Source organism: Pleurodeles waltl, chromosome 1_2 (genome assembly GCF_031143425.1).
Source record: "Pleurodeles waltl isolate 20211129_DDA chromosome 1_2, aPleWal1.hap1.20221129, whole genome shotgun sequence".
Classification (NCBI taxonomy): Eukaryota; Metazoa; Chordata; class Amphibia; order Caudata; family Salamandridae; genus Pleurodeles; species Pleurodeles waltl.
The window spans coordinates 947,596,037-947,612,098 of record NC_090437.1 but is presented as its reverse complement, the minus strand read 5'-3'; the positions used below and the strand labels follow the sequence as shown (position 1 = coordinate 947,612,098).

The window sequence follows — 16,062 nt, the reverse complement described above, 5'->3', positions numbered from 1 at the left end:
CCTGTTGTTTTTTCTCACTTCGTTCTGAAGTATTTTCTTTCTTTTTGGCCTTTTTCTTAACCCACCTGCTTTCCCACTTGTCTAAACATCTCCAGACCTGTGTACTCTGCAGTATCTCTTTAAGGTGTGTTTTCATCCCTGCGGATCTCATGTGTTCAAAATCTTTTGTCTCAAAATCTAACCTGTAACTTCTGCTCAGGTGTTTAGTCTTACCTATATCGATCTCATTTCTGTCTGCAATTTCTTGTAACTTCTCATGTATGTTGCTCACTTCTCTTGTAATCCTAGGGCACATGTATCTTAGTTCTTCCTCTGTGTATGATTCTAATCTGTTCAAACCCATTGTTCCCTCTACCAGTTCATCTGCCTCCATGCCCAACCGTATTTTATTCAGGTATTCTTCTCCCTTCCCGCTTGATGTACTCTGGGGGGAGTTCAGGCTGTTGAACCATTGTGTTAACTGTTGCGGGTTCAGTCCCATCAATGTAGCAGTTACGTCAACTGACATTGACGGTTTCTGTAATGTTTCAGTCTGTGAGGTTAACGGTACTAATAGTGGTGGATGTGACCTTACGACGGTTGACGGAGCGCAAATTGGAATCGTACTAAATTCCGACAAGGACCCAGATCCATTTGGCAGTGCCGCTATCGGAGTTGTCTCTGGAGTGGTTTCTATACATCTTCTCCCTGTCCCATTTTGTATCATTAACCCTTGGTCGCTGGTGCTTGAATTTGCCTGTATGTACAGTGGTACTGGTGGACCTACAGTGATAGGTAGAGATATTGCATCTGGATTCTGTCTGTTCCCCGAATTCTGTGGCATGTTAATCCCCACATTGTGGTTCATCATTGCTGGCATACCTAACTGGCTTTCTACTACTCGCACTTCTTGTGTCTGCTTTTGGGGCATCGAGAACTGTGTTGATTCAGCTTGAATCAATGTCGGTCTCTGATAGTTTTGTCCTCCCTGCGCCATTGAATCGGAAATCATTCCCACATTATGCTCATCGCAACAGTGCCTTTGAACCTGTGGCTGATAGTTATCAGCAGGTTTCAATGTTGGCACGTCTGGGTACATTCTCTGAATCCGTGGTATTCGTGGTGAGAAAGGCATGTCAGAGCTGCTCGGCCTCTGAGATATTCTCAAATTTGGTGTTACATTACCCTGTATTGGTTCAGGAGGGGCAGTACTAATGCTTGAGCCTTTTTCGCTTTCCACGTATGGTGGTGGGCGATCATTCAGCAATTGTATAATGAACTCCTCATCATCTGACTCGTCTCCCCTTTTCGAGTTTCTATTGCTCTCTCCCTCTCTGGACTGACTCCTGTTTGTCTTACAGGTGGCTTTCCTTCCTTCCGTCTCTGCTTCCTCGGCAATCGCTGGAAACAATTGAATTCCCTGCAATACGTCTGATCTCCAAACCTTTTGTGTGCTGTCCCATCTAGCATCCGCTAGTGTCTTTTCTACTTTTCTTATTCTTGTCTCAAATTTCTTTTGTTGTTGGTTTCTAGCTATTAGCTCCCAAATTGCTAATGCCTCAAACTGTGCTGGCCTTGGAGGTACTTTCATGTCGTATAGCGCAAATCTCAGATTTTCTAAAACCCTCAAATTAAACGACCCGTGGATAGGGAACGCTACACTTCCATGTTTCTCTGTTAATTTGCACCATTGTTTTAACCATAGACATGGCGCTACACCCTTTTCTTCAATGACGATGTAAGCTGGTGTACCCTCAGGCGGTGTTTCTTCTCCTACATTTGCTTTAATATAAACGTCTCCCCTCATGGCACTCTTGAATGCTTTGAAAAATTTCATCTTTCCGTCTTCTGTTTTTCTAAAATATGTAATCAATAAGTGACTTTAATTCCCGGAATACTCTTTGCTTGCCTTTCCCTTCCAATTGCGCTTCACGGACTGCGTCCAATCCGTGCGCGACCCTTCTCACCAACCGACCTATCCCAGCGCGGCTCCTAGTGACGTCACACTCACACACTGCGGCTGACAAAGTCCCGCGGCTTGTCCTCTTTTCATTCGGCTTCACTCACAAACTAATTTCTGCACTATAACGCGAGCACTTAACCAAAAGAATAAAACAGATCTGTCGGTCTACTACAGGAAAGGTAATTCGATCGCTTCAGAAACCTTAGGGATTTTTCACTAGCCTCGGCAGTTATTCCATATTTCTCGTTTTCCCACTTTCGCAAGCAAAATTTGACCCGCAAACTTTACTCTCAACTGATCAATGAACTATTCTAGTGTACTTTAGAATTCGTCAAATCTCAAAGTCGAAGTTTTCTTTCACTCTGCAACATTCATACCAACTTGTTGACCACGCCCGATCAACCTATTAAACCGACCAGATCACAACATCAAACAAGTGTCACATACACTTTTCAACATACTCCGGAGTCTCTTGACCTCGCAGGGCCCGTCTCAACATCAACAACCACGTGGACAATTTTTTTTTCTGCTCAAAGCGCTACACACACATGGAGTTCGACGACTTCCCTACTGTCACACCTTTGGAGGAACACTCCTCTAATATCTTTTAACCCCTTAAATCCTCACAAACTTCTCAATTAATCTGCGGCGATAAGCTGTGCAAGCGCGAAACCCTAACTTCACTCATACCGTCACTAGAAACGCTGAGACCATTCTCATACCTCCATGTTCCTCATTCGCAAGCTCCGAGATCCCGGGAAAGTCATCGGGGACTTAGGGCATCATCATCTCTCCAACTTGTTTTATCAAAGAAAATTCTAACCTGACTCTGTCTATTGTTCGGATGGGGTCCCAAAGGGCTAAACCATCCTCTGCTACCATCTACTGGTAACGCGTCCAGCCCTTGTAAATTACCTGTACCTGGACACGTTGGAGGTCGGTGAATCTTTTAACCGAGTCGGGCTCTCCTCATCCTCAATAGTCGAGTCACTCAGATCAATAATCAATAACTGTTGTAATCGGTAATCAGTACTCAATTAATAGATCAATATAACACATCAGAAATCAATAACAGTTGGTATTACGGCGCACCATGACCTTTCAGTCATGAATAACCACACCAGTTTATTAAAAGTTAGTGAATTTATTTCCCTATATTAACAAAGCTAGCACGATATATATATGTCTCAAAACCAATTGATATATGTATATGAACATTACTAGCTGTCCATAACGGCGGAAGAAACGCAATCTACGCAAAATCTGAATGATGATACACTCTGTTATAGCAATGCAAATCACCAATGTGACTAACTGTATTTGACTAATTGCATACATTCGGTCAGCATAACAAGATTTCAATTCTTCATGATACATTGAATGAATACCTCGACTAACCTCTAATTAGCATTGGCATGTGGGACTTCATGCAAAACAAATTTAGTCAACACAAATTTGGAAAACTTCTAGCTAGGACTCTATCAAAATTAGCAGTTGGTACCTAAAGGAAAAACACAATGCATAATATATTTATCCTTTCATATTTACCAAGTACAATCAGCATTCAAGAAAAGTCTTCGTCCTTCAGGTACCGGTTGATCAGTATGGGGCAAGTTTCAAAGGGGCAAAGTTAAGGGCAAGCTTCCTTGCAACGGCAAGGAGAATAGGGCAAAGTTACTGCATGGGCAAGACGGGGGCAAATCAAAGTTAAAGTCTCTAGGGTGAGAATTCTTTAAGTCTCTGTCTCTCAGATAGAGAAGAGGGCATCAGGGTGTCGTCCAAAATGGAGTCTGGTGTCAGGCTTCAAACTGGCATCGAGGAAAATGGCTGACTTCTCTTTGTCCGGTGGGTTTAAGTAAGAAACATTCCAAATTCTGTAGGGTCTTCCATTGGAGTGTTCATAGGTTGGCTTCAAATTGTCCAATCAAAAATTGTCTTTTACTAGCGCCCATTTATGCATACACTGTCCTTGGAGCCTTGGAACACAAATTGTATCATGGTTTGTCAATTATTTTACTATCTGTACCTTCATTGTCCGCACCTGCAGAGACTGACCTTGTATCAAAGGGGATGTAACCATCCTAGCACAAAACCTTGGAGATAAGTGTACCAGCCAGTTTCTACTGGAAAAATACAACTTTAAGCAAGAATATATATTTCATTAGTTCAAGGAAAAAAATCACGCAGTTAGAATTTGAAACCAAGCAACTAGGCCAAAGCCTGTACTAAATTTAAGCTAAGCAAAACAGTTTTCAAACAAGAAATCATGGCATACATTTGCGATTATGACGGATTAGTACAATTTTAATACTTCGTGATTAATAGAGTTCGTTTATAATGATGGCAAACTACCCCGAGGGCACAATTTCCCTCGTACATTATTTCTTTAATTAAAATCACACTTCATTATATATCGATTACACGGTATACATGAATATATGTCAGACCTTCTTTTTCTGCGTCATCACCTTCTACACCATTGGTAGCCACGCCCCTGGTACCGACTGTACCAATGCAAGTCTTCTGACACAAATCTATTTCCTCTACTAGCACTATACTATCTCAGATCGTACGTGCCTACAACGAACCGCACAACAGTGTTCAATTATGAACATATCAAGGGTCATGTCAGCAGAAATGTTTTTACATTTTCCCTAGATGTAAGGGAAAACGTAAGGTCATATAGCACTTTAGTTTGCACCTTATACATGTGCTTTTGGACAGAATTACATATTTGGCGCCAGTGACTCAAAGCCGTTTCCCCGACTTTTCAAAGCCATTGTTTTATACATTTTGGAGTGTGCTGCAGTTTGCACCGGGAGTAAGTATTTCTAAATGCTAGCGAGAGAGTGTCCTAATAACTGACTGTAAAATGCACAGGTGGAGCTATTTGTAACTAATGTAGCTTTCAGAGGATTGATGGAATCCATTCATTGTGCCCAGGTGTGCTTCTACAAGGGAGTGCTGTCATTTCGGTTTTGAAGAACAGCGTGCGGCAAAGGTGAAGCAATGGGCGGATTATTATATTCAATGCCACGCTCCAGCTAAATCAATTTATTATATTTCACATTATCCTCAATTTGCAAAGACACATTTAGAAAGAGCACATCAAAGCCAATATTCACCTTAATGTTCACTGTATTAGCCAGTGCCTGGAGGCCATTGTTCATACATAAAGTCACCCCATTACGAAAAACCTGGAACGTGTTTGGGCATTCTCACTTCTTCACAATGTTCTCCCTCATTAATTATGTGAACATCTCTCTCTGCATCTCTTACCCGCATATCTCAGAATGTACTCTCATGGCCTTCAGAAAGTCTGATTGGCCCTCGGGAGTAGGTCAGTGCAATAAAAAAAATCCTAATTAAGTAAAAAAATACGTACAAATTTGAAAGTAATTAGGCTGCATTGCAAAATTCACATATCTCATCATAGATTTCTGAATGCAGAATGCACAACCAATTTGCACCTCCATGCTAATCATGCCTCTTCACCTTATATCTCATATACATCTCACTGTCGATTTCTATTAAAAAATAAAATAGTAATTTTATAATTTCATAGTACATTTTGTCACTGAAATCATTTTATGCAAAATGACGTGTCCCAATTACACATGTTGATAAAGCTCTGTTGGTTGGAATGTTTCTTCATGTCATCCATTAAATGAGTATCATTGAGTTATATGGCAAAAAGGAACTGTAATTTCGGTGTCAAGAGACTAAGAAAGGACAAATAGTGTATCTGAAAGTACAATGACAAAATGTTTTTGCCACCATATTCTTACCAGGAAATGAAAAATGGATTAACGTCAATGTACCAAAATGGAATCCATATTGCTTATCAAAAAATATTTTTTATCATGCTGTGCCAAGAGTTACTGTTTTTTTTAACTATACTTGTCATGGTTAATTACCTGCTTACATCTTAACACTTTTCTCGATACTACTCATCTGTTAAAATCAGTTATTTTTGGATGAGAGACATAATAGTCCCCTTTTATCATAGAACGTCAGAAGCAAGGGGACTACCAGAAAATACAGCCAGGTACTAGATGCATATATTGTGAAACCTATTCATAATTCTGAAGCTTGCATATCAAATACAGAAATTACCTGTATTTAATAAAGAGTTCCTAAGACAAGATTGAGACCTGATCATCACTATGATACAGATTCAAATGCTTTGAAAATTTTATTGGGCATTCCTAAGTCTTTTGTTAATCTCACCATAGCATGTGTGGCAAATAATGCACAATAAAACCTGGAACGTGGATCTCTTTTTCATCATACTTTTACTATTTTGTCTTTGGAATAAGTCATGTACATCTTGATCTATAGGGACAATCAACCCAACAAAAATTGTAATGAAGATATATCTGAGCTAATTGCCATCTTGTCAAGTCATCCCCCAACAATACACTTCTAAGAAACTTAATACTTTGCAGAATTTACTTAATATTATAGACAATACACTGAGGCCCTCATTACAATGCTGGCGATCATCAGACCGCCATCCTCGCTGGGGTGGGCTTACCGCCACGGACACCGGCGTTAACGACCACCACATTACAAGTTGTGGGGTTTGGCAGTAGAGAAACCTCCACAATGCTGCCTGGCCCGCCTGCGTGGTCGCACTGACGCAGCCGGCAGTGAGCACCTCCAACCCAGTGGCTGGCCTCAGCCTGCTGGCCGGATTACAAGCCTGCAGACTGCCAGGCTTGCCGTGGCCGTCACCCCGCCATGAAAACCCTGGCGGAAACACACCCAGTGACAGGAATCCCCATTCCTGTAGCCGGCACATACACCCCATATGTCCACACACATGCACCCACACGTCCACACTCTTGCACTCACGACACGCACCAACGCACTTGCTACATAGACCCCCATTTACTCTGAGACACTCACTCAAAAACGCACACTCAAACATGCATTTACACATTGACTCGCACTCAGGCATACCCATGCAAATGTGCACACAAACACTAACATTCATACGCACACATGCACACAAATATTCCCATCCAGTCGCATACAAGCACGCATTCACAATCCCCCTCCACATACTGGCACTCATACTACATCCCCCTCCCCTCTGCATACTCACACTCATACTACACCCCCCTCTGCATACTCGTACTCATGCACTCACACACTCAGACATGCAGACACAGACACTATCCCAACAGTACACATCCATTTGCACACCTGCACTCACACATACGCACCCTCTCATCTGCACACTGGCACACAGAAACCCCACTCACCCGCTCACAAACACGCACTCATACACCCCATTCGCACACATACACGCACACATACACCCCCATTCACACACATACACGCATCCACCACACACATGCACCCAACACTTCCCAACCCCTACCCCCATTTCAGAAGATCACCTTACCTTTTACGGTGAGCTGGTTATCCGGCAGGGGATGTGTCCTGGCAGGTGTCCACTGCCAGCACCACCACGCCAGCAAGACTCTGCCAAGCGGTATTATGGGTCGTAATCTGGTGGGTGGAGTCTAGCTGCGATGCAACCACCCCTTCAGAGTCAGGTGGAAGTCCTCCAATGACTTCAAATATGGTGGTCAGCAAACCACTAGCACTGGCTGCAGCAGCTTTGGCGGTCACATCAGTGGTCTTTTGGGTCATAATAAGGTCCTTAATCTCTTCATCATAGCCTAGTGCTAACTGTCACTCGCTGTTAGCATTGGATTGGACAGGACGTTTTCCCATCTCCAATAATTCATTAACAAACCGAAGACACACCAACCATTAAAGTGAAATACTTTTCCCTTCACTATTTCTGCCACTGGGCTCCTTCTAAGAAGGCATCTTCTTGACTCTAGTAAATACACACACTCCCTCTTCAACTCATACCTCAAAAAACACATTTCAGTTCCTCTTCACATTCTGAGAATAGTTTACCTTCCATGAGAGTGTTACATAGTTGCATGAACGCTTGCTATAGTCACAGAAGCATATGCTTTTGCTGATAAAGAACATTTTAAATGGAGATCTGAAGGTTACCCAATTCAATAGATCTTCAATAAGGGAGATAATATTTAATATTTTAGATGCTGAAACTCCTAATTTTTAGAACACAGCATTAATTATGTCCTTTATATAACCAAATTTAACAGAGCTGAAATATTCTGGATATTTAAGAATGACAATACACTTCAATATAAGGCATGGAGTAAGGCACAGATGTCTTTGTTACACAGTTATACATTCATAAGTTGTCAATCATCTAGTTATGTCACTCACACATTAAATGATATTGCTGATGAGTTCTTTATATCTTATTTTTTAACAATCTCAAGACAGTACTGGTTAGCATTTATGAAAGTGTCTTGCTTAATTTGAAATGAAAAATAAAGAACGAAAATTGATATGAATAATCAGAGTCGTCAGCTGATAGAGCAGATCATGATAAATGACAAGACCTGACATATAAATGATAAAACGCTGTCAAAATGGAAGCTAGAAAATGTGATTCTTCTTATTCAATATTGATGCTTACAACATATATTTAAGTAGCACACAATACAACATTTGGCCAAGATGTGTGTTCTATTATGGACAAAATGAAGTTACTTATTGTTGATTTGTTTGGAAACATCCCATAAAGTCAATGAACACAAAAATATGCCATATTTACATATTTACATCTTCATACATATTGCTCATTAAAAAGTAATACTATTTGAACCATAGAACAACATGTAAGAGAAAAATCGTATTACTAATGGTTTTGATAAGTAGAACAAGGTTCTTCTTTCCTACAATGCGTGATGATTTAACAACTATTTGTAATGTTCTGCCATGATTTTGATAACAAAACATGTTATAAGGCTTGAAGATAACATTAGGCTCCGGCAAAAGTAGTAATATTTCTACAACTACTTTCATTTTTCGAACACCTAAAAGCAGTCCAATAATTTCTATTTAGATTACAAGATCAAATCAATCTAATTCATAATAAGAATTATTTAAAATATACATATATGAGCAATGCAATATGCCATTTTTGTACATTTCAAAATGTTTTGAATATTTACATGTGCAACCTGGATTTTTAAAATAATTAATTTGAAAAATGATTTGATAAATATTTATGTGTGATTAATTGAACAACTTTTTAAAGAAATTTTGAACTTTAGAAACACTGAAAATATTACTTTGAAAATTACACAAACAGGGAAAGGTGTTTCAAAACATTTGGCATCCCACATTGCAATTGTAAAACAACAAACATTTCAATGATTCATACCATTTTGAAAAGTAATTATACCTTCCCATGTATAATGTATTGTGAAAAAAATCTCAATCTGCAACTCTTCTTCTTACATTTACACGCTTCAGAAATCTCAAAAGTCACATCCCTCACTAAATCATTGTTTTAGTAGAGAATTCTACATCCTGGCAATGCAAATTCATCTGAAATGGTCTAAATGCATCTAAAGTTATAGAAGTTAGATGATACGTGTGTGTTTAATAATGTGTGACTTTACTGAAGAAGACATGTTGGTGAGATTATAAGTAAACTTTTAAATGTTTATTTCTTACACCAATCAGTCAGATTACAAATATTTCTACTTGTGCTGTTGATGGCCAGAAGTGCATAATTTGGCAAGCCCCATTATATGTTATGAATCTAAGGCAAAGGTAAAACAAGGCTTCATTGCTTATTCTTTTAATTGCCTTTTAAAAGGATGTATCAACTGCCTGCCCTGCTGTCCATTAAATACAGTTGAGTACACGTCTAGTCCCAGGGTGCGTTCTAGACTGTTTACAAGCAAGTAGTTTGGCATTTAGAATGTGTAGTGAGTGCATGCCATATTTTTTATGATAGGAGCAGGACATGTTCTTCCAGAAGGTGAGGTCAGGTAGCAAACACCCTTACATTGTCCCTTCATGGTAACCTTAATTAATGTAACCTAAATTACTGGTTACCGTCAAAGTTTTTCAGTATGTGGATGCCTAAACTACCAAAATTCTGTTTTGCCTAGAACGCTGAAAAGTCTTGGCACCTGTGATACAGATGCTTGTGGTGTCACATAATATTAAAATCAAGAATATGATGAGGTATTTATGTCCTTTTACCTGTGGTAAATGCCTTTTCCCTGCAGTTTTTTCGTTTTATGCCTGATCACCAAGAATACAGTTACTGTGTCTACACGCCTTGTGACTTCAGGTGGTTCTTTATTCTCTGTGGCTGTATCTACTCCATCAGTTACGTAATAGATTATCTTACTGTGGCTACTGAAAACTTTCTCATTTTACCTTTGCTATAGATGGTGTGGATTTAATATGTGTGGTCATTATAGGCATGTAATGCCTTTCCTTTCCTGTATGTGATAGTGGCAGCCCTTCTCATTGTTGACTGAACATGGCACCAGGTTATGTTGTGTTGCTGCAGTTGGCTGAATTCAGGCCCACCTTCTCTAAGGTGGAGCTACCATAAAAGAACATTGCTACTACCCTCCTTTAGGTCTTGCTCCAATAGGAATCCTTGAGCATCTGAATTGAGCACACATGCTTCTGTTTATAATATTGCACTGAATAGGGACTTGCTGGAGTGATTTCACAGGGGGTAAATTATGATGGGGATCATTGGCAAGTAGTTTGACACCCCAAAAGACAGTGCCATATTACAATTTTATCATAGTGTTTGGACAAATGTCCAGATTTGATTTTGATCTAATACTTTATGAGTGCTTCTCAGCCTGTCTCTCCCTGTCTGGTGTTAACTTCACTATTTGAACAGAGGCTCTCCCAGCATTCCATCTCAGTTTTGTACAACTCTTCAAGCACTCTCTGTTGTGCCTCCATTTTCTTCTCTCAAGCCTTCCTTCTATCTCCAACCTCCTTTGCACCCGTCCTGCATTCTAACGTAAGAATGTCAAGCATTTCAAGTCTTAACAACACACTAGCACTCCTTTGTAAAACTCGTAGCCTGAAACTTTTATGAGCTTTCACAAGTCTGGCCTTGTAATCAGGACTTTGACTAATGAGTCTTACCATCAGGACTTGCACAGATAAAGATTCCACACCTTTCAGGCTTTAGCTTTTTTGTGTTACGAAGCACGGCTTACCAGAGGCCATCCTATTATAAAGCATATTACTTCTAGGACTGTTAGAGTAGCTTCTGGAATATTCTTGCTTACTTTTCAAAGGTTAAGTGTCACCCACCACATTAATTTTACGTTCTTCGTCTAGAGACTACACGAAGGGGTAAAGCGGACTCATTGTTCCTCTCCCTGAGAATGCATACCACAGTTCTACTTCTTCAGAATGCAGGGAATGCTGTGTCTTCCAATCTAACCTCACATGTTTTTACTATTTCTCAATTTTTGAATCAAAGTAGTTTCCTTTTTCCAATGTAAATGCCTTTGGTCCTCATTGGTCATCCAACACATGTCTGCAGATGGGGATTTTCTATCACTATTTTTACACGAGGCACTAATTGTCCTTCGGTGTCCTATGTCCACATGTACAGATACTCCTTCTTGAGGAAGCCACAGCTTAATGTTATCTTTGTCTTTGTGCTCATTAAAATCACATCTTTCCCTTTTGGTCCTTCTTACATGATTGTTCACAAGTGAAACTGAATCACAGTTACTATTTCACGACACATAGCACATGCATATGAAGAACTATGCTGTCTTTTCAAAGAATAGCTACTTTGTGTGAAGACAGGTATGCAGAAGATAACAGTAATTATTAATATCATGCACACCCACACTTTTATAATGCAGTACACGTAAGTACAATTTCTGAAGGCATTGTAATAAATAATCATTAACATAACTTTAAGAAAATTATTTAAAGATGAAAATGGTTTCATTTCCTGATAAAGTTATGTTGAATCATCGGATTGTGGGTTTATTTCGGTTTTCTTTGGCAACATAAAGGTACTGAAATTGTGTTAGTCCCTTTTACTTTCATTCGTCTCATTGAAAAGTGTATGTGGCACACCAATAGGCATTATAAATGAAGTCTGTCCTTCTGTCATGAAGAGGTTCCATGGGAGGCCTCTATATTATACATCAGATTCTAAATCTGGTAATTCAGCATTATGACATAGCAACAGTTGATAACAAAACTCATTACACACTGTTGCTAAATCATAAAAACCTCCCATGCAATGGTGTAACAAAAGCCCCTGCAGCCCCGGCGGTGTGGGGGTGGGGGCGAGCTCCATGTGACCCCCTCAGCACAGTACCCTGGCCTTGAAGCTCCTGAGTGATGTCAGAGGGGGACCACTCCATGTGCTTTACAGGTGGGCCCCCTCAAGTTTTATTATGCCACTGCCCCCAGGTCAAGCTGACAGGGCTGACTGAGAGCCTACCATCAAGGCACTGCTTGTCTGCTCTCACTGAAAGCAGAAAGCACAGCTGAAGGGGGGAGGAAGGCATGTGAGTTTGAGGGGGTTGGTTGAGGATGCCAGGTAAGGTATTTTTTCACATTTGGACAGGGAGTGGAGGCCATGTTTGGTGTATGGCTCCCCGTTACTCCTTTGCCTCGGAATAGCCTGTAAGAGCAGAGGCAGGTGATTTTGGGGGCCACCTGTAGAATAACATTATAGATGAATAAGTGTGATTCACCGAGATATTTTTCATCTCTAGCTTCGCTCCCATTCTCTATTTGATTTCACTTGGAATTCCTCAGTGAAAAACACTTCCGTAACTCACATTTACCTGTCTATAATTCTACATATAATCTAGCAAACAAGCACTATAAAACAGCTGGAGCCTCTCTAGGGGCAGTTACTTCATTTATTGTATGTGTTTGCATAGTTTGAGATAGAAGAATTGAAGCACAAATTATTCTTGGCATGTAAAGCTAAAATTGAGCAGAACAAAACTGTGGCAGCTGCTGTGAAACAGATGTCTTTCTACCTCAGAGAGTTGACTCAGGATAACTTTGTCTTCGTTTCTTCAACTTTCCTCCAACTTCATTCAGGTTAATCCTCAAGAAACATCTGCATCAGATCATGACCTTCAACTGCCACGCTAAAGAGATGAGATTGGGAAAAGTCATTAGTAATTTACTAAAGTTTTCTTGCATCCTATTTTTGTAATATAAATGCCCTTCGTTCAAGTTTAAAAACACAATTAGTAACTGAGACAGGTAGCAGCAAGCTCCCCATAGTTAACAGTAGGAAATTGAAACAAATGTCAGAATACAAATATCAGTGAGCTAAGAACAAGGTCACACAAAAATAATATTTAGTGCTCAGGAACAGAAGCCTTTAGGTTGAATTCCTAGGGTCGGATGCAAACTGTGCGAAAAAGAAAACATTTGTCTCAAAAATAAAGATCTCTATCTTCCAGTCTATCAAGACAGAATATCTACAGGATGCAAACGTGTTATGTTCAAAATGTCTTACTATTTTGCTTACGTGCATGAAAGCCATTATAGACAAAAACAGAACCTATTAGATGTTTTTGGAAATAGACACACAATGCATTGTTTCTGACATTGAGGTTAGAAGAATACCTGGTTGCAAGGAGCAATAAAAAAAGAGTGAAACTTTGGGTAAGTAATCTATTCACCAATAGAAGCAAAGAAGGAATATTTATAAATATACAAATAAAGATTTAGACAAGTATCTAGGTCTGTTGAGGTCAAAATGTTAGGGTACCCGTTCGATGGATATACATCTTGTTATAATCAATATTCTTTCATATCTTTTTACTAGCATAATGTAGCACTCCCTTCGCCCACTAATGATACACCATGAAAATGGCATGAGTTGTGTGTGAAACCTCCCTATACCAGAGACATGTTGATTTGTCCATTTCAATAATGTAACGTTCTTTTCATTGAATTAATAAGAAAGGGAGGTAATTTTCCTTCGATACATCAAAGGTGTTTGAGAGCTATATGATAGAATTTCAATGGGATGTGAACACTGGCATTCAGAACTCACAACGATTTGGGGATATTGGCTATCGCTCCATATATATGGAACAGTATCATTCTATACCACTCTAGGCAACCCCAGAGGTCGGCATGTGATATGTTGCAAGGAATCTTAAACACTTAAAAACACTTAAAAATGTAACTTTCTATGAAGTATGAGCACACTAATCAACCCCATAGAAAGAACAACTTTCACCACACAGACAGGAATTGCTTCATGTCTGCCTTTGAACTTTATATTCAATTATTTCACCTGTTTCACCAAGTAAAAATATGTTCAGAAATAAATCTAAATTACTAACGTGCAGCCCTAAATAGCACAGTCACCACGTGAAAAACATATATTATTAATCAACTATATAGTGTATAAAGCATGCACAATACTATGAGCAATAAGTTACATAAACACCGTGTGACAATGCATACATATTGTAGGGCATGAGTAAATAATCATTTGAGCATTTGCATTAAATTAGAAGGCAATTAATGTACGGGTGTTTAGGGATTTCATGTTCCATAGTCGAACTATTGTTGCCACAGTGGAAAAACAGGTAGAGAACTTAAGGCACCATTGACCCACTTTCCTGCCAATTCAACAAGAAATCATTTGGTCAGGTCTGATGTCTTAGTTGAATTTAATGTGGAGGTGGTTAAAATAGGAAGTCCAAAAGAAAACTCTAAAAGGAAAGACCTCGGATCACACAGAGTGCCAGTAAATCTTAATAAAAACATCATTGATTTGAAGACCACGATAGTCACAAATGTTCTCAGGGCTGCTGCAGCAAGCTTACCACCAAAATCCTGGTCAAAGTTAGTAATAGTTCCAATTTTTAAGAAAGGCGACAATGCAAACCCTGTTTGTTACAGACCTATTTCTTTGTTAGACTCTATCGTGAAGGTGAAAAGTAGGGTGTTATAGGCAAAAGTTGAAAATTGGGCTGATCGGGTTGTGCAATTTGACTTCTGCAGAGGCTTTATCACCATTGAGAAGTGCCTCAGTTTGTACTTGGTTTCATTCATGGAATTGACAAGTGCATTTGAATATGTGAATCATTTCAAACTTTGGCAAAAAATATGACTATAGGGGTAGATCCACGATTGTCTTTTTTCTGGGGCAGATACACATTGGCACAACTGCTTGTGTGTGATATGGTGCAGGTGGCAAAGGCACTTATTTAAAATCGACAGGGGAGTGTGACAGGAGTATGTCTTAGCTCTCTTCTTGTTTAACGTATATGTTAATAAATTGTAAGAGTTTCTAATGCCCAAGGGCACGGACATGTCTCAGATAGGTTCACACCTGCAGCACATACTCCTGTATGCTGATGATGCAGTCATGATGGCACATACAGCTAATGGACTACAAGTACTCTTAGATTAAATTGCACATTTTATGTAAAATCCAATAAGGTCTAATGTTACTACATTATTTGTGATGGTTTGCGGCCCCCGTTCCACTGAAACCAAGTCACAAAGGGCCTGATTTATACTTTTTTAGCGCAGCATTTGCATAATTTTTTGACGCAAAAGCGGCACAAACTTGCAAAATATAATTGAATTTTGTATGTTTGCGCCGATTTTGCGTCTAAACATGAAGCGAATGTGGCACACAAAAAGTATAAATCAGGCCCATAGTGTGCACACTAAAACATTTCAATATCTGGAAGTTCTTTTTGATTCAGCACTAAAATGGGAAGCTGTTTTTAGATTTTCAAGTAAGTTGGGTTCAAAGCTTCTTACAGAAATTATAGATATTTATAAAGCAAATGTACCTATATCACAAGTTACAGGGGTGGTGAAGAGTTACAACTGCTCGAGAATGCCTTCTCACGATGGCCTTATATCTGTCCAAATCCACATTTACCTCTTATCTTTGTCTCTGAGTTTGGTGTCACTTATGGATGAGTAGGCTTTGCTCCCTAGCTCTGTGGTTAGATGTCTAGAGTAAACAAGAAACATCACTTAATTGTGAAATCACAGGACCATGGGATCGTATTCCATGGTACAGATATGTAAAGGAAGGTGTAAAATCAGGTAATGTGTAAACAATGATATGTTTACACATGACCTGATTTAGGCGACCTTTGTTCCAAGAAAATATTGAAACTATTTCCGGGAAACGTGACGAACCCAGGATTTTGTTCGAGGCAAACAACCAGCTGTTTGTGCCTTTA

At 39.5% G+C, this 16,062-nt stretch overlaps 1 protein-coding gene across 5 annotated transcripts in view; it reads right to left on the bottom strand.

The window, feature by feature from the left end:
* SGCZ (sarcoglycan zeta) overlaps positions 1-16,062 on the bottom strand; it is a 4,310,842-nt gene that overhangs the window by 2,748,714 nt on the left and 1,546,066 nt on the right. For all 5 annotated transcript variants that reach the window (XM_069200738.1, XM_069200719.1, XM_069200747.1 and 2 more), the window contains one exon: positions 12,862-12,975. The gene's annotated coding sequence lies outside the window, so the exon portion shown is untranslated. The remainder of the gene's footprint in view (positions 1-12,861; positions 12,976-16,062) is intronic.